General features: G+C 36.4%; 1 protein-coding gene across 2 annotated transcripts in view; it reads right to left on the bottom strand.

The window, feature by feature from the left end:
* Positions 1–19644, bottom strand: part of ROBO2 (roundabout guidance receptor 2) — a 1769701-nt gene that overhangs the window by 1657334 nt on the left and 92723 nt on the right. The gene's annotated exons all lie outside the window — the stretch shown is intronic.

Raw genomic sequence — 19644 nt, 5'->3', positions numbered from 1 at the left:
ACAGGTTTGGGAAATAATATTTCCCTTATTCTGTCTTGTTATTGGTAGGTGAGAGTGGTGGTGAACTTTCACCTCAAATTGTTTGATTTAAATAGTTGAAAAAATATAAACAATAAGGAGACAAAAGACAAATGTATGACTTCCATGATGGCAATATGATCACACTTTTTCTGAGTGCTCTCTGACCTTCCTCCAATCTGGGCAGCAGTTTGGACTCACGTTTCCATTCCCACTTGTCTGACCTTCCTCCAATCTGGGCAGCAGTTTGGACTCACGTTTCCATTCCCACTAGAAGCCACAGAGACATTCACACCGTGACCCTTCTTTCTCTCCTGTGGAAATTTGCAGTGATAATAACCTGATTTAAAATCCTTACTTAATAGCAAGAACCACTCTTCCTGTGAACATGGTAGGAAGATGAACACTGAGGATGAAGAAAGATGAACACTGAGGATGAAGAAAGATGAACACTGAGGATGAAGAAAGATGAACACTGAGGATGAAGAAAGAGAGCGAACGATAAAGTACATTTGGTAAAACATGAACAAGTGAAGGATGTGGGCGCAAGGTATATAGGAATGATTACTATGTGCACTCCTCTCACATATTTTGTTATGTTTGAAATAACTCAAAAGTAAGATGTAAGTAAACATAAAAGGAAAACTAAAACTCCCTTTAGGAAATCTAAAAGTGAATAGATTCACACTTTAACAAACTTTTGACGATGTGTCAGCACGATGGAAAATAACCACAAAAGGAAAGCTGGAGATACAAGAAGAAATGTTGAATAAAGACTGTGGAAAGTCTGTAGATAAACCACAGAGTCTGCATGAAATCACAAAAATATTAAATTTGGGAATTAAGAAAGGATACAATTAAAATATGGGACAATAAGTAAGACTGAATAGTGGGTGATTTTATTTTTATAATTCTAGGGTCCCTATGTTATAGAAAGGGGAAATAGAGAAAATGATTAATGTAGACTTTAAGTAAATAAATCTGTTAAAATTTCACGGTAACTATTAAAAGAATAAAGAGGGAAATAGAATTTAAATAAAAACTTAATGTAAAGGATGCAGAAAAAGTGATAAAAAGTAAAATCAATGAAGCAAAAGAGGAACATACAAAACAAGAAATAAGATGGTAATGAATCCAACTATAACAACAATCCTAATAAATGTAAATAAATTAACTTTCTAGTTAAAGGTTAAATTCAATAAAAAATAAGATCCAGGATTATACTATTCAAGAATCACACATGAAAATAAAAACATGGGAAAACTGATACACAAAGGATAAAAAATTAGGCAGCTTAAATATTAGTCAAAGGAAAGCTGGTGCATCTATATTAATATTATAGAGCAAAGTCTTTAAGGCAAAAAGCACCGTATAGAATGGAAAACATCATAAAACAATGATAATTATACACTCATTTAAACTTTGATGCCTCTAATAACTTGCCTCAAAACACATAAAGAAGTCAACAAACCCATCATATCAAGGAATACATAGTACTCTCAGATACGCACAGTACTCTCAGATACACACAGTACCCTCAGATACCCATGAAACTTCAAAGAAAACCTAAGCATGTGGGGAGGCCATAATGCAAATATTAGCCAATCCCAAGGAGTTATCAGACAGACATATTTCTCTAACCATGATGCAATTAAGTTCGAACTCAGAAAAAAATTTTTTTTTGAAAAATTTGTAGATTTGGAAATAGGACAGCATATTTAAAACATACCAGAAAGCAATAAGGTATGAAAACAGATAAATTCAACAGCTAACTTATTAGGGAAAAAATAAGAAACCCAAGCAAAAGAAATGCAATTTTAAAAACCAACAATAATAATGAATGAAATAGTAAATAGAGATACAGCAGATTAAAACAAAAAGACTAACAAATCCAAAGGCTAATTCTTACATACTTAATATGTGTATGTCTAATCTGCTCTCAATATTAAACTATTAATCCTTTCTTTCCTAAATATATATCAAAAATGATTATTATATTTTTTCTATTTTTATACTTACACAGAGAAATGTGACATTCACCATGTTTTAGTGTTTTTCAACTCAATATCATTTTTGAGGCCAATATTGAGACCTATGTATATACAGAGATAGTTTATTCCTTTTAACTATTGCCCAGTAATATACAGATTAAATTTTATCCCCCATTTGCTATCTACTAATAGCATTTCAATGTATATCCCTGAATTTTCCTATGCATCTCTGTTACATGTTACACTAAAGAGAAATCACAAGCTTTTTAGAGAAGGGGCATACTCAATTTCCCTAAATGTTGGCAAATTAATTATTTAAATGGCATTTATCAGAAAATCTGACAAAACATTTTTCTTCACATTAAAAAAGAAATCCTTAAATTGCTTCTTAGTTTCTATAAAAACGGAAGAGTTGAGAAGTATTCAGGGCCTTATGGTTTTATTCAATTGCATCAATATCCTCCATAATCCTATGAATCATCTTTTTTAAAAGTTTGTAAAGCTTTTAAGTAAGACAATATTATATAGTTTTGCTCCACATTATTTGAAATTTAGAAACTTTCATTTCTAATTAGATTGCTATGACATTGTGTGTGTGTGTGTGTGTCTGTGTGTGTGATTGGTATGTATATAAATTATCTACTACATGCAAGATATAAAAATATGATAAAGTATTTGGCCCATAGCCTTAGAAAACAATATCTCAGTAAGTGTGAAGTGGCTGAGTTGATGTTCAGATATCATCTCATATTTGCCTACATTTCAAAGTTTATTTATACATTGCCAAGTTTATAACTATAACATGGCCATTTCTTGTACAGGAGACAGATGATCTTTAGGTATGCTCACATAAAACTAGTTTAACAAATCAGGACACATTGAAAATAAAGTAAGATTCAAGCATAAAGCAGGACTAATCCTTGAACAACCTATATATTCAATCTATACTCCACTGGCCTTAATAGAGAGCTGTCACAAAGTCGGTAGGCTCCAGTCCCCAGCGGGTACTGCCTGACTTTTGCATAACTACAGGGATTGTTAGTCCTCTTTGCAGACATCATAATTGTTAATAAAGTGACATTTGTCAAAATGAGTAAGCACCTGTTGCCATGGAAGGTGCCATCAGCAGGATTATAAAACGAATTGTTGCAGTTAGCTAGGAGCCAGAAGGAAGATGACAACCAGAAGAAAAGGCATTATTTCCTTAACTCCTCACACCCATTTTACAACACGTTGCATACAGTTGTTTCCGCAGGACACAGGCTGTTTTCTTTTTTTCTGAAACCTCCTGTAACTGATGGTATTTTAAATGAGCTCTAATACAAAGTGCCTCACACACTTCTATCCTATGACTCATTTAATCCATTATATGGGTTCCCTCTTGAAGCATTTAGTCTTCATGTGTCTGTTTTTCCTGGTAAATTATTTTTAGGAATAGAAAAATCATGGCCTGAGAAGTCCTGTCTTCCGGCACATATTTGAAATGCCTAAGAGGACTCAGGTAACATCGAGATCCTAGCAGGGGCAGATGGGTCCACACCAATATCTTGGCATTTAATTTCCATTATTTACTCTCTTTCAATATGGCCCACAGCATGAAGATTTCGCATATATCAGTTTATTATTTTTTTCTTGAAAATTGAAATAATACCAATACTCATAAAAAGTAATCCATTCAATTATATTCAGTGAGCAGTCTTCCTCTTCATGACAGTAGATATCCATAACTCTTTCCCCAGGCTCCTTATTTAAAGTGTCTTTACCAAAAAAAAGCAAACAGGTTTCGAATAACTGTCTGACATTGGAGAATGACAAATCTTTTTCCTTGTGAATTAGCATCCTAGCTAGGCACTCATATGAGATATACTGACATAGATTTCATGCCAAATCTCGTTCTTGTATTGTTCATGAATAGATTCATTATTTTAGTGTAAAGACTTTAAATATCAAGTTTAATTGAGCTTTGATATCACACTTCTCCAGAAGTTTGCACTGAAGGATAAAGTTGTTCCTCTAAAAAGCACAGCCTGTCCCAAGCAGATGCATCCCATTAAAAAAGAATCACGTAAATGTCTTCTTTTGGTTCTATCACAGCCTAACATATGAATCCATGTTTACTGTGGTAATCATTCAAACTAGTAAAATGGGTATAATTTTTATTTGTATTATAATTGCAATGTTGCTCATTTCTAGGTACCCCATATTGGCTATTCTCATGTTTTATGTGAATCACATGGTGTATTTACTAGCTCTGTGAACTTGGAAAAAATCACCAACTGCAAAAAGCTCTCTCATGTTTTCTGCCAATCCCATTCTGTGAAGAGGAAAATATAAGATTATGTGTGCAAAAAATCTAAAACACTGAAAGAGTCCGAAGAAAATAGAGAACAGATGTTTAAGCTTGAGAACAGAAAGCATTTGTGATTATTAAGAGTGAATGCTTGTGACTTTGACTGAGAATGGCTTGTTTTAGTTGAAAGTTATTTTCTAGATCTTTATTCTCTGATTATATGCAACTCGGAAATGTCCTACACAAAAACTGCTGCCTAACTTGTCACCTGGTTTTCTTCCAATGCACAGAAAGAACTAGAAGCCTTGCAACAAACGGATTGTGTGTACCATCTGGCCATTTTGTGTTGCATACTAAATTTTACACTAAAAATGCCTTTCTGCTTCCCATACCAGAACATAAGAAATTTGTTATCCTTTCTGGCCTGATGTATAACTTAATTTAGTTGTTAATATAAGTTGTTGATGGCTAAAAGAGTATAAAATATAGTTATGCATAATTTTTAGTTTAAAAGTCACAAATTCTGTCACTTTATTACTGAGGAATTGCAAATATTTCTAGAGTATAGACTCAGCCTGATTTCTGGATATCTGTTTTTTTCCATTTGCAACTTCAAATATGTGTGTAACACCATTGTGAACTCCCAATTTTGTTAGGTATCATTTAAGTATATATGACAAGTTAACATGTGCATATTTTATATAATTTTTACATGTAAGTGCATATGAGTTCTTCTGAACTTTGAGAAACTCAACTTCCCAGAAAGGTATGTTTTTATATGTAGTCATTTGTAATTTGGTAACCACAGAAAATGTAAATCTGAAAATAACTGTAAAACAGTTAAGGATAAGTATATAGTGTGATTCTTATCCTTATCTAATATAAACTTTTAAGGCCACAGGAAAAGGAGCCAAAGACTGGACTACAACAGGTTTGGAGGCTACAAATACATAGAATGACACCAATTCATGGAAATACAGATTGATATTAGCTCAAGTTATTGAGGGCCTACTCTTTGCCTTTATTTTTTATGTATGTGTGTATGTGTGTCTTTATTTCTTTCTTTCTTTTCAGAGACAGGGTCTCAGTCTGTCGTTGAGACTGGAGTGCAGTAGCGCGATCACAGCTCACTGCATCCTCTACCTTCCAGGCCTAAGCAATCCTCCTGCCACAGCCTCCCAAGTAGCTGGGACTACAGGCATGTGCCACTGCACCCAGCTAATTTTTAAAATATTTTGTAGAAACTGGGTCTTTCCCTGTTGCCCAGGCTGATCTTGAACTCCTGCGCTAAAGTAATCGTCCCACCTGGGCCTCCCAGAGTGCTGGGATTACATGCATAAGCCACTGTGCCCAGCCACCAATTGCCTTTATACATGTTACTTCATTTAAATATGCATGCTTCCAATGGGAGGAACTGGAGCTTAGACAAATTCTATACCTCTCAAAATAACACCACGTGGATTTTTTTAAAAAGCTTTAAGCTTTTATTTATCTACTTATTTCTTTGGCTAATGGAGAAAGAAAAGCTTCCAAATATTTAGTAAATCACACCCCCAGTCACAAACATCATGATCCATGATGACAGAGCAAAATCAAACATACTAAAAGCCAAATGTATTGCATACAGTAGGTCATCAATACATGCTTATTGAATTAATTAAAATATAACTCGTGAAGGAAATTGACCCAGTCAAATATTTGTATATTTTATCTCATCAAATTTAGTTGTGCGTGAGCCAAAGAAAACATACAAAAAGTGTTTTATTTTGCAGGGACAGATGTATAAAATCTTATCTAATTTTAATATACTAAAGACATATAGTTTTCCTTTAAATATCATTTTGATCTTAATGATATGGCTTACTATTCTACTCTGCAAAAATAATATAATTTATAATTATAATTGCTGGAACATGCCACTTTCTAGAATTATGACAAACAATTCATTACACATAAAGGCTTTATTTTAGAATGAATAAATGAATGTTGGCTGTCATCCTAATCTGTGCCTCCCAAAAGATTGGTTTCCTACCTTTAGATAGAGATAAAATAAAATTTAATCTTCAAGAATTCACATTCCTTGTTTGGCAAGAGTTTGTATTGCTACTAATTAGCTAAAATAGAAATCAAAGAATCTTGGCTAAATTGAACAACTGGGCTTTGAATCTGTCTAAAACTGCTTCCTCAGAAGAGAACTGGTAATGTGATTGCATCGAGTTACTGGACGATACTGCTGAAAGGGAGATGACTGGAAACAATACTGCACCCTTAAAATCTCGATTGAGGAGCACAATGTCTCCATATACACTGTTATCAGTTTCCCTTTAGAATTTTCCCTATGTTTGCTTTTAATTATCCCCAATTCACTTATCCCCAATATGTAAGTTCCCCCTCCCTCTTCCCTTATGTTTCCCCTTGAACCTATCTTTTCTGTATCCATTGCAGAGAGATCACCTAGTTGTAACTGAATACAGATCTGAATGCTTACCACTTGCAGAGTCCAGTCCATAAGAGTGAGGTCTGCTAGAAAGAAAGTGGTTTTACGAACCAAAACTGGTAAAGGGGATGTGGCCAGATTCCCATGCAAACCAACCACTTCAATTTTGCGGGTGAAGGTAGGGGTTTAAAAGCAGAAAAACGGATAAGGAAAGCATGCAAGAATTGTGCGGAGTGCAATGCCTGTGTGTCTTGCTCTGGCGGCCACTGTGGGTCTCAGTCCACGGGCTGCTGTCATCCCCACAATGGCAGGGTTGTTGAATAGCCAGCCACCTTGAAGTGATCTCGGGAATCTTGTCACTGAGTCTCCAAGCTTCCTTTGTCAGACTCACGATTAGCCACTGAAACTTCTAAGAAGGCACATAGATGACAGCATACAATTAGATAAATGTGAAGGGAGTATACATGGGAGGAAAGGGAAGGATACGGAGTCTATTTTATGGCTAAGGGAAGGGCTTCTGCAGTTTGCCTCAAGGTTGTATCTTGAAATCCAAGATTAACAAAGTAAAATAAAATTCATTTTGAAGTTAAGCTATCTGGTTATATAATGATTTGTAGCTCTGGGGGTCTTCTCTTTCCTAAATATCCCCAAGCGCTAGGACTTGGGGCAATATTTTGTACTAAATATGTGAGTTCAAAATGAGATATTTATTTACCTTGTACTTCATGTTGCAAATTTCATAAAACTATAATTTCAACAATCTCCATGCTTATACTTATATGATGGTTTTGCTCATTTCATTTCAACACTTTTCTCCAACAAGTGGATTTATACAAAACTGACAATGTGCATCTTCTTCAGCATCCCCCTTCAACATCTTGATAGGATAAAATTCATCATAATTTTAAACTACATTTCTTAATTTAAAGAAAAAAATTAGGTGGACATATTCACATTCACGGTGAGCATCCAGCAAACAGTAAATCAGGCAGGTGGTTATGTTTAGAAATGGTAGCAAAACATTTACAATTGATGCCATATGGCTTTCAGCCTAGTAGAGCCAACTAGCTGTGTTCAATGACTCTGGGGAAATCAGCCTGTTTGAAGGTCATGAATGCTTATTCGAAACCTCTGGGACAGTGACAGGAAGTTGGCAGCGATATGCAGGGAAATCATGCCTCCAACTGAGCGGACAAGCCTCCTTCATCAGCGGACAGAGGACTGTTCACGTCGAGCCTGTGCTCTGATTTGGAGACAAAGAACCAGGTATAACCACTGGTGCTTCATATACGCAGCAGGCGGTAATGTGTACTCTGGTCCTGTCATTGTCTTTCTGAAACTGACCAGGAGTCCTTATCGTAATTATAAAGTTCAAATCCCCTTCCATTATCTTCGTGTTTGAGCTTACCTGACACCACTGTCCTCTGGACTAAGCCCCAGGCACATTAAGTTTCTAAGTTGACATTTTATTAAGTTTTAAAGACATATTTGGAGAATTTTTTAATGAACAAGTATCTACAGATGTCCAACTCAAATAATTCCACTTCCAATGTGGTTTCCAGGGTTTCCTGAATGCCACTGAGAAATTACGATACATATAAAGAAAATAGAAAAGAAATGGTCATCACTGAATCACTGATTAGCTGTTAGTAGTTCTAGATCTACACATATTCAACATTCAAAATACGGAATCTTGTAGTGTGTGTCACATTGTCACATATTGATCATTTGGTTGCAGTTCTGGAAACACTTATTAGCCCCTGAAGCCTGAATTAGGGGTATCTATATACAGAGCAAATTACTGGCTTATCAAAAGTGTGACTAGATTCTGTAGGTCAAGTCTATCCATAATAGACTCCCTAAAAGGTATATTAGGTTTTAAGCTCTTCCACTGTATTTTGTTACGGTTTATTGGCACATTCATTTTATACAACTGTTTATATAAAACAAATGGCAGCTCACACCTTAAGCCCCTCCATTCGTGGAGTCCAATTCACCACCTAAGATAACAAAACCACAGGAATCTTCAGTTCCTACTGCTACCATCACGGCAGGCTCAAGCTGTAGAATATTTGATGCTTTCTGCTCTCAAGGCTCGGATCCAGTTCTTTCTCCTCCACGACACAAGTCCACGTCCTTGCTCAGAGGGATCCAGTGCTCATTCAAAGATCCCTGTTTGTGGTGAATGTTTAATTTCTTACTAATATTTATTGAAATGCAATACATATATATTTCCATTCAGTCCGTGCTGCTATCATGGAATATCAGAGACTGGGCAACTTGTAGAGATCCTTCATGGTTCTGGAAACCGGAAAATCCAAGATGGAAAGGCAAGCGTCTGGTGAGGGCCTTCTTTCTGTGTCATCTCATGGTGGAAAGTGAGACAGCAAGAGATTGAACTCCCAGCCTTAAGTTCTTTTAAATCAGCATGACTCTGTTCACAAGGCTTCAGCCCTTATGACCTAAACACCTCCACTGGGCCCCACCTCCCAACAGCGTTTTGTTGGATTGTGTTTCAACACATGCTTTTGGAGGCACACATCCAAACAGTAACGATATGTAACAGCATTTTCTTTTTTACGTGTTCAATTTGATGAATTTTGACAAATGTTTACAGTAGTGTAACAACCACTTCAATGGAGATATTTCATCCTAAAAATTTCCTTTTTCTACAGATTCAATTTTTATATTCTCCTGAAAATGTTGAAATCTAATACCCAATATAATGGTATTTGGAGTTAGAGCCTTTGGAAAGTGATTCGGTCGTAAGAACAGAGCCTTCATCAATGGAGTTAGTGCTTTTAATAAGAGACCCCGGAGATATCCCGTCCTTCTACAATGTGAGGAGACAAAAAAAATGACAGCCACCTCTGAATCGGGAAGTGAGTGAATCTGTCAGTAACTTGAATTTGAACTTCTAGTCTCCAAAACTGTGAAAAATAAATTTTGGTTGTTTATAAACTACCCAGTCTATGATGTTCTGTTACAGCAACCTAAAGTACGATGTTACCTAGTGCCCCTTTGTAATCAATCCTCACCCCAACTTGGCACCTAGCCCCTCTCCACCCCAATCAGATTTGGGTGGCTATAGTTTTGGCTATTAAATAGTGTCACAAAAATTGAATCATACACTATGTAGCCTTGATTGTTTTTTACTGAGTTTACTTAATGCTTTGGAGATGTATTCATGCTGTTACATATGTCTATATTGTATCCTTTTTTATTGCAAACTAGTGTTCCATTTGATTATACTTTTACTAACATGTGGGCCTCTGGGTTATTTCTAGTTTAAGGCCATGAGAATAAAGTTGCTATAAACATTGGCAAATGACTATCTGTGTGAACATGCTTTTATTTCTCTGGGGTAAACATTTAGAAATTGATAGTTGATGTTCCCCTTCCTGATGCATTGGGACTTATACCTGATGTAAATGACGAGTTGATGGGTGTAGCACACCAACAAGGCACAAGTATACATATGTAACAAACCTGCACGTTATGCACATGTACCCTACAACTTACAGTATAATAATAATAAATAAATTTAAAAAAAAGATTAAATCTCTTCAAATATTTTTAAAAAAAAGAAATTGATAGTTGAGTCATATGATAAATGTATATTTAAATTTAAAAAAAAACTTTGCTATTGTTTTCCAAAGCAACTATACCATTGAAGTTTCTTCACATCCTCACTAGCACTCTGTCTTCTGTGACCTGATTACAGCCGTCCTAGCGGCTCCATAGGGCATCTCATTGCAGTTTTACTTGCATTTTCCTAATGACTAATGATGCCAAGCAAATTTTTAGTGCTTATTTGCCATTGGTATATACAGTGGTTCCACGTTCTCCATGGGGGATTAGTTCCAAAACCCTGATGGATGCCAAAATCCAGAAATGCTAAAATTCCAACATTGGCCCTGTATAACCTGGGAAAACTAACCTTGGGCTGTGCAATCTGGGAATACTATATTTTCCATCCATAGTTGGTTGAATCTGCAAATGTGGAGCTCATACACATGAAAGGCCAACTGTATTTTTTGAAAGTCCAATTTTAACCTATTTCTACCAGTTATAAAAATTCCCAATTGGTATATCTGGAAACTGTTTTTATGTGGATGGCTGAGGATTCTTTTGGAAAAACATATCCTCAAAAAAAGAACACAAGGATTGTAAGCCTGACTTTATAGAAAAATCTGATTTTGTAAAAAGGAACTTTTATTAAAATTTCTAAAATACATTGGGGCCCTGCTGACATCACTTGGATACCTCGCTGGTATAATCTACGACAGTATAAATCGAAAGAGCCCGTCTATGTACTTTTGCATGGAATATGAGATATTGAGGACTTTGGCGCATTGGTAGTGATGTCCACTGGTATGTATTTAGGCAGAGTATGGGGAGCTGCCAGGATTAAGAGAGACATAGGGTCAAGTGTGCATCATGAGAAGCAGTCAACAGAAAAAGTGTAGCCTAGTCAACACTGCAGTTCCTGCAAGTATCTGACAGGAATGGGACACAGTGGACCTAGCAGTGGTCTACAAACCCCCTGCTGAATCCTTGAAATGCCTTCTCAAAACCTCCAGAAAGAAAGGATAGAGTACTGTATGGAGAGTCGAAGGTTCTGTTTTTTCCTGGCTCTTGTTTCTGTTCACAATTTGTATCTGTAGTATTTTCCTGGGACTGCCCTAACGAAACACTGCACGCTGGGTGGTTTAATCAGAAATGCACTGTCTCAGAGTTCTGGAGGGTAGAAGTCTAAAATCATGATGTTGAAAAGGTGGCTCCTTCTGAGAGCCACAAGGAAAAATCTATTCCAGGGAAGTCTCTCTCCTAATGTCTTGAAGCTTTGAGTGTTTCTTGGTGTTTTAGTCTGTTCTCCTGCTGCTCATAAAGACATACCTGAGACTGAGTAATTTCTACAGAAAAAGAGGTTTAATGAACTCACAGTTCCACGTGCTGGGAAGGCCTCACAGTCATGGCAGAAGACAAAAGGCTCATTTCACATGGCAACAGGCAAGAGAGAATGAGAACCAAGCAAAAGGGGAGACCCCCTATAAAACCAACAGATCTTGTAAGACTTACTCACTACCACAAGAACAGTATGGGAGAAACCGCCCCCATGATTCAATTATCTCTCACCAGGTCCCTCCCATAACACATGGGAATTATGGGAGCTACAATTCAAGATGAGATTTGGGTGGGGACACAGCCAAACCATATCACTTGGCTTATTGACGGCATTCTTCCTGTGTCCTCACGTCATCTTCTCTCTATGCCTATCTGTCCCTGTGTCCACATTTCTCCTTTTCGTAAGGAGAGAATCATATTGGATTAGGGCCAACCCAATGACCTCATCCTGACTTGGTCATCTGCAAAGGCTGTATTTCCATACAAGGTCACATTCACAGCTATGGGAATTAGCACCTCATTATTTGCTGGAGGGACACAATTCAACCCATAACACTGTCAGTCTAGTAATTGTGCCCTTTTAGGTAATTTCTGTTTTCCACTCATAACTTAAAATGAAAGTATCTTCAAATTATAAAAGACAATAGTGCTAAGAGAAAATTTCCATCAATCTATGATTTTAAACCTTTCTAAATTATTAAGAGTAAGATACACAAAATAAAATAATTTTCAGGACAGGCATGGTTGTTCATGCCTGTAATCTCAGCACGTTGGAAGGCTAGGGAGAGCAGATTGCTTGAGCTCAAGAGTTCAGGACCAGCCTGGACAACACAGTGAAACTTCGTTTCTACTAAAAATACAAACAATTAGCTAGGTGTGGGCATGGTGGCAAGTGCCTGTAGTCCCAGTTACCCAGGAGGCTGAGGTGGGATAACTGCTTGAGCCCAGAAAGTCAAGGCTGCAGTAAGCCATGATTGCACCACTGCACTGCAGCCTGGGTGACAGCCTGAGACCCTGCCACAGACACATACACACACACACACACACACACACACACTCAAAGAAATGATTGAGTTTACACTTAGTGCATACTGAAGAATACCAAAAGATATGCTTCAATGAGAAGAAAATTCTTTTCAGAAGAAAAAAGTGAGATCTAAGTGACACTGAGTTACACAGAAACTTGAAAGCATGTCGTTGTATCTAAAAATAACCAAAGTAACAACAATAATAACATTAAGGAAAATGAATATTTAGCTTGGAATTTAAAAAACAATGTACAATTATATTTACAAATAGCAATAATAAAAACTGGAAGAGGTGATCATATCTAAAATTTTCTATAGCTCTTAAATTGTTCAGGTGGAAGGACATTATTGATTCAAGTTATACTTTGCTAATGCAATGTTGTGTTTTGTTAGTGCTAACGTACTTTGTTCAACAATTAAGAATAACTAAACAAAGAGCAATGAAAAGGGAGACAGATTAAATGGAAAAACAAATATACAAACAAACAACATACCCCGCAAAAGGTATGCAATCAAGTCAATGAAAAGCAGAAAACAAATGAAAAAAGTAAAGAAGAAAAAATAAAGTGAAATTTTCTTAAAGGTGTAGAAATAGATCCATATGTGTGAAAATCATACTTAGTATGAATAGATTAAGTTCACTATTAAAAGATAGCGAGTGCAAGCTATAATGACAAAAGATTTTTAAATGCTGAGGGACATAAAATGATATATCATGCCAAAATTAAGATTGTATAGTGATATTAATATCTCATTAAATATACTAGAGTAAAATCTGAATTATATTTAAAAAAAAATAACTTTGGGAGGCCGAGGCGGGCAGATCACGAGGTCAGGAGATCGAGACCATCCCGGCTAACACGGTGAAACCCCGTCTCTACTAAAAATACAAAAAACCAGCCGGGCGTGGTGGCGGCGCCTGTGGTCCCAGCTCCTCGGGAGGCGGAAGCGGGAGAATGGCGGGAACCCGGGGGGCGGAGCTTGCAGGGAGCCAAGATGGCGCCGCTCACTCCAGCCTGGGCCACAGAGCGAGACTCCAGCCAAAAAAAAAAAAGAAAATTAAGCCCACAATCCCACAATCATGGTGGAATATTTTAATTTAATTCGGTTTGCTAGATGAAGCCAACTCATCGTATGGTTACTGGAAATATGGATAGCACAATGATGTTGTTTGAAACAATGAAACTATGAAGAACTCTAGAAGAATATTATTTTTAGAACAATTTTTATGGGTTCCATGTGCTTGAAGAAATTAAGTATACCAACCTCAAGAAAGAAACCTCTTTCTTCAAGAAACCATGAATTCTCTCTTAGCCTCATCTTCATTTGTCAAATTGTTAATATTTTGTACAATTGTATCGTGCAAAATATATAGATTATGACTAGTGTATCAAGATGATGAATTTTAAGGTCTTTCTGTCCCAAAACGTGCCTTTCATCTTCTGCCGTGACTGTGAGGCTATCCGAGCCATGTGGAACTGGGAGTTCATTAAACGTCTTTTTCTGTCTGCAAATGATAAAGAATTATACAAAATGCCCAAATATTTGGGTATAAACATACATGCTTATAAATATTTCTTTTATTAAAGAATTGACAATGTCCATTTAAGAAAGTACTCAGATCCAACTAGCAAGCACATTGAAAAATAATTTGCGGTATCATTTAATAACAATTAAAATGACTAGAGTATCAAGATGATGAGTTTAAGGTCCTTCTGTCCCAAACTTTCTGTGTGGTGTGGCCTTAATATGTTCTCATCAGTTTTTTAAGATCTCTTTATTATCTCAAAAGAAAAATTCAAAAATATAATGTTCTGAGGATTATTTACCTTTCTTACATCAAAACATAAATTTAGTGATTAACTGCAGAGAATGAGACATTGATTTTAATTTGAACAAATTAAAATAGAATAAAATAATAAAAGTAACTGAGTAAGAAGGAATTCATGCACATGCCACACACATGAAATTCTTTAGGATAAAGTTTAAAAATGCTTTCCAGTTGAAACATCTTTATAATGTAATATTGAACTCCTATGGCTAAGGAAAAATAATTTTATAATTAATCAGGTCTAAATAAAATACTGAAAGGGCAAAAAATTATCTTAAAGCTTTTACACTTCAATGCTCAGTTTTGCTGTAAACCTAAAACTGTTCTAAAATTAAAGTATATTAAATAGAAATAATTATTTGGAGGAACATTTAATATTTCTTGATTAACCCTTGGACTTGTAGAGATTCTAGCTTAGAACAGTCATAAAAATTGTAACAATTGTTATTGTGAATAGAGTAGAATATTGTTCTGAGAACAGTAAATATTTCTTGAGAATTTCGATGTGTCAGAGGCTGGAATATTTTCACATACAATTTAACTCTTTTCTCTTATATATTATTTTGTCTTAAAACCATCAGATGAGGAAAATGAGGCTCAGATAGTAACTAGCCTGACCCAAAGCACACAGCTAGAAAGCAGAGGATGTAGGATTTAAACCCAGAACCTGGTTGACTATTCACTGCACTCTACCATCTCCAAGGAACCTTGTGTGTATATGATATTTGAGCACATATTAACAATCACGACTAAGGTCTAGTAAAAGTGTGGAGAAATGAAGACAATGTTGAAAGAGAAACAGTTCTAAGCCAACCACAATTAAATTCTGAATATGAAGAACTCGTGCAAAATATTTAACAATTTCACAAATGAAGAAAATAAGACTAAGAGAGAGAATTCATTACTTGCCTTATTGAACATCACAGTCCTTACTAATTATTTTAGTTTATGTTTTCCTTCACACATCTTGAAACTTACATCATCCTATTATAGCCACTAGAATTTAGTACTTAATTTTTCTCTTTTTTCTGTGCATCTGTGCATGGAGAGGGATATGCCTGCTGTATGCTGATAGAAACTGACATTGTTTGAAAACATCTACTTTTATTTTCTAAATACGTGATTTCAAATATAACATAATTAAATATATAAATACTTAGGATATTTTCTCTCTCTTAAAATTTATCTTAACTTTGCAGGCCATATGCTCAGAAATATGTGTTCCTTGTAAAAGCCACCATCTTGACCTCTTATTCTCCAACCATTAGCACAGTAAGTGTGCATTTAAAAAGTAAGTAGCTATGAAATTGTTGGTAGAGGAGTTCTACAAAAACTGCAATCTATTAAAACCTGATGGGTCACAACTTTCTGGGGGAGGGAAGAAAACTTCATATGAGTTATGGTGATGTAATTTATGTTTATTATAATAAAAAATTGCTTTAGGGCAATAAAATCCAAATTAACAAAACACACTCAGAAAGAAGGTTTAAAACATAAATAGCATGAAATAGGGGAGATTAGAGCTAAAATTTTCCAGGAGCTAAATAAACACACAAGTTCTCATTAAGAAGTGCTGGCTTTTTATAGAAAATACAGCATTTATTGTAAAGGTTAGAAGAGAAATCTAATTCAATATATTTTATGTAGATATAGAATGATTAGAATCTGTCTGGTTCTTGATAAATATAATCTAAAGAATTAGTTTAGAGATCTTTCTCCCATCTTCAGAGTTTTATAAATTAATGAAATTATTTATTATCATTTCATCTTAGATGTCATAAGACTTTGGAAACAGAGGGTACTAGGGACTAATTTACAACATATAAATAGCTTGAACAGGTGGCACTTAATACCATTACAGATAGTGGTCACTGGGGAGAGTTCACAGTTATAGAAGTGAATACCAATTACAAAAATGTTCATACCCTAGTCACTGAATAAACTAAGTGAAAAGATACCACTTAAAAGAATGGACGAACAATACAAATGCCTTTAATTCCATTCAGACTTAAGACTTCACAGTTCTCAGAGACACCAAATAAATTATTTCCAAAAGTTTTTTTTGCAGAGATATATTTAAAGGCATAATTATATTTTTAAGAGCTTCCCAGATTTTAACAAATATAAGTAACTTCAATTAGCAAAAAGGAAATTCATAAATGTAGCTAGCTGCCCAGCATTGCTGATTTTATACCATTTGACTTGATATCTTCAAACTGTACCAACATTTAATGAGGATATAATTGAGTGAATCCTGCAACAGAAATATTAACACTTGTGCTAAAATGAGCTATAATGGATATATACCTTTCCAATGTCATTTAGAGCAAATACTTATATTAATCAGGTTGAATTATATGATTCCTACATTGAACCTTTGAACAATTGAGTTACAGTGGCAAATAATAGACAGATAAAGAAATGACATAATTAGATCATAAATTGATTTAGTAGTCTTACTTATATAATTTTTAAGTAGAGCCTGAGGGGGGGTGTTGATCAAGAAATAGTATCCTAAAAGAATGTAGCTATTACTTAATAAGACAAGGAAATCAGAAAATTTGTCAAGGATCATGCAGCATAGTGAGTAGTGATGATTTACATATATCAGAATAGATATTCATTACTTTAGGAAGGAAAGGTAAATTATTAAGAAATATTTGTACAGTGTACAATATTAGACAATAAAGATAATCAAATAATTATAAATACTTTTAAATCTTATGGATCTTATGATGTAGATACAGAAAGTCCTAAATTATGGATTTATGAGGATGTCTTAGTCACTAAGGTCTATTACTAGCTAATTCTCACATTGCTACAAGGAACTAACTGAGCCTGGGTAATTTACAAATGAAAGAGGTTCAATTGACTCACAGTTCCACATGGCTGGGGAGGCCTCAGGAATCTTACAATCATGGAGGAAGTCACCTCTTCACAGGGCAGCAGGGGAGAGAGTGCCAGGAGGGGAAATGCCAGATGCTTATGAAACCATGAGAGTTCATGAGAACTCACTCACTGCCATGAGAACAGCATGGGGGAAACCACCCACATTATTCAATTACCTCCCACTAGTTCCCTCCCGTGACATGTAGAGATTATAAGAATTAAAATTCAAGATGAGATTTGGGTGGGCAGAAAACCATATAATTCTCTCTGTCTTCTCCAAAATCAGATGTACTCACATTTCAAAACAAATCATGCCTTCCCAACAGTCCCCCAAAGTCTTAACTCATTCCAGAACTAACCCAAAAGTCCAAGTCCAAAGTCTTACCTGAGACAAGGCAATTCCCTTCCACCTAGAAGCCTGTAATATCAAATCAAGTTAGTTGCTTCCGTGATACAAAGTGGCTATAAACATTGGGTAAATGCACCCATTCCAAAAGGGAGAAATTGGCCAAAACAAAAGGGATACAGGCCCATGCAAGTCCAAAATCCAGTGAGGCACTAATTAAATCTTAAAGCTTCAGAATAATCTCCTTCAACTTCCTGTCTCACATTCAGGTCGCACTGATGCAAGAAGTGGGCTTCCATAGCCTTGGCAACTCTGCCCGTGAGGCTTTGCAGGTTACAACCCCTCTCCCAACTGCTGGCTTTCAGTGTCTGCAGCTTTTTCCGGTGCATAGTGAAAGCTATTGGTGGATCTATCATTCTGGGGTCTGGAGGATTGTAGACCTCTTCTCACCACTCCATTAGGCAGTGCCCCAGTAGGGACTCTCTGTGGGGGCTCCAACCCCACATTTCCCTTCTACACTTCCCTAGCAGACGTTCTCCAGGAGAGCTCTACCCCTGCAACAGACTTCTACCTAGACATCCTGGTGTTTCCATACATCTTCTGAAATCTAGGCAGAGGTTCCCAAACCTCAATTTTTGACTTCCGTGTACCCATGGGCCCAACATCACATGTGAGTTGCCAAGGCTTGAGACCTGCACCTTCTGAAGCAATGGCCTGAGCTTTACATTGGCCCATTTTAGCTACAGCTGGGATGCAGAGCACCAAGCCCTGAGACTGCACACAGCAGCCAAGTTCCTGGACCTGGAAACCATTTTTTCCTTCTAGACTTCCAGGCCTGAGATGGGAGGGGCTGCTGTGAAAACCTCTGACATACCTTGGAGACATTTTCCCCATTGTCTTGGTGATTAGCATTTGGGTCCTCATTACTTACGCAAATTTCTGCAGCTGGCTTTAATTTTCCCCAGAAAATGTTTTTTTCTTGTCTATCGCATTTTCAGGCTGCAAATTTTCCAAACGTTTATGCTCTCACCTCTTGAATGCTGTGTTGCTTAGACATTTCTTCTGCCAGATACCTGAAATCATCTCTCTCTAGTTCAAAGTTCCATAGATCTCTAGGGCAGGGGCAAAACGCTGCCAGTCTCTCTGCTAAAGCTTTCCATTTCCCAACAAGCTCCCCATCTCCATCTGGTACCACCTCAGCCTAGACTTCATGGTCCATATTGCTATCAAGAGTTTGGACAAAGCCATTCAACAAGTCTCTAGGAAGTTCCAAGCTATCCCATATCTTCCTGTCTTCTGAGCACTCCAAACTGTACCAACATCTGCCCGTTACTCAGTTCCAAAACTGCTTCCACATTTTCAGGTATCCTTATAGCAGTACCCGACTCCTGCTGCCAATTTACTGTATCAGTCCATTTTTACATTGCTATAAGGAAATACCTGACACTGGGTAATTTGTAAAGAAAAGATGTGTCATTAACTCACAGTTATACATGGCTGGGGAAACCTCAGGAAACTTACAGTCATGATGGAAGCCACCTCTTCAAAGGGTGAAGAGAGAAAATGAGTGCCAGCAGGGGAAATGCCAAATGCTTATAAAACCATCAGATCTTGTGAGAACTCACTCACTATCATGAGAACAGCGTGGTGGAAAACCACCCTCCTGATTCAATTACCTCCCACTGGGGCCCTCCCATGACATGGGATTATGGGAGTTAAAATTCAAGTTGACATTTGGGTGGGGCCACAGTGAAACCATATCAATTTATTTGTTTAAGTGTTGAAAAAGTCTTCAGAGTGATGACAATTTTGAAACTACAAGGATGAAATAAGGCACCTTCAAAGGTGGAGTTTGAATAAATGAAGCAAAAAGCCCGTCTCAGGAAGCTGCTCTGATGACACTCCA

This window comes from Theropithecus gelada, chromosome 2 (genome assembly GCF_003255815.1).
Source record: "Theropithecus gelada isolate Dixy chromosome 2, Tgel_1.0, whole genome shotgun sequence".
Lineage (NCBI taxonomy): Eukaryota > Metazoa > Chordata > Mammalia > Primates > Cercopithecidae > Theropithecus > Theropithecus gelada.
The sequence above is the reverse complement of the archived record's forward strand: the minus strand, read 5'-3'. Positions and strand labels throughout refer to the sequence as shown.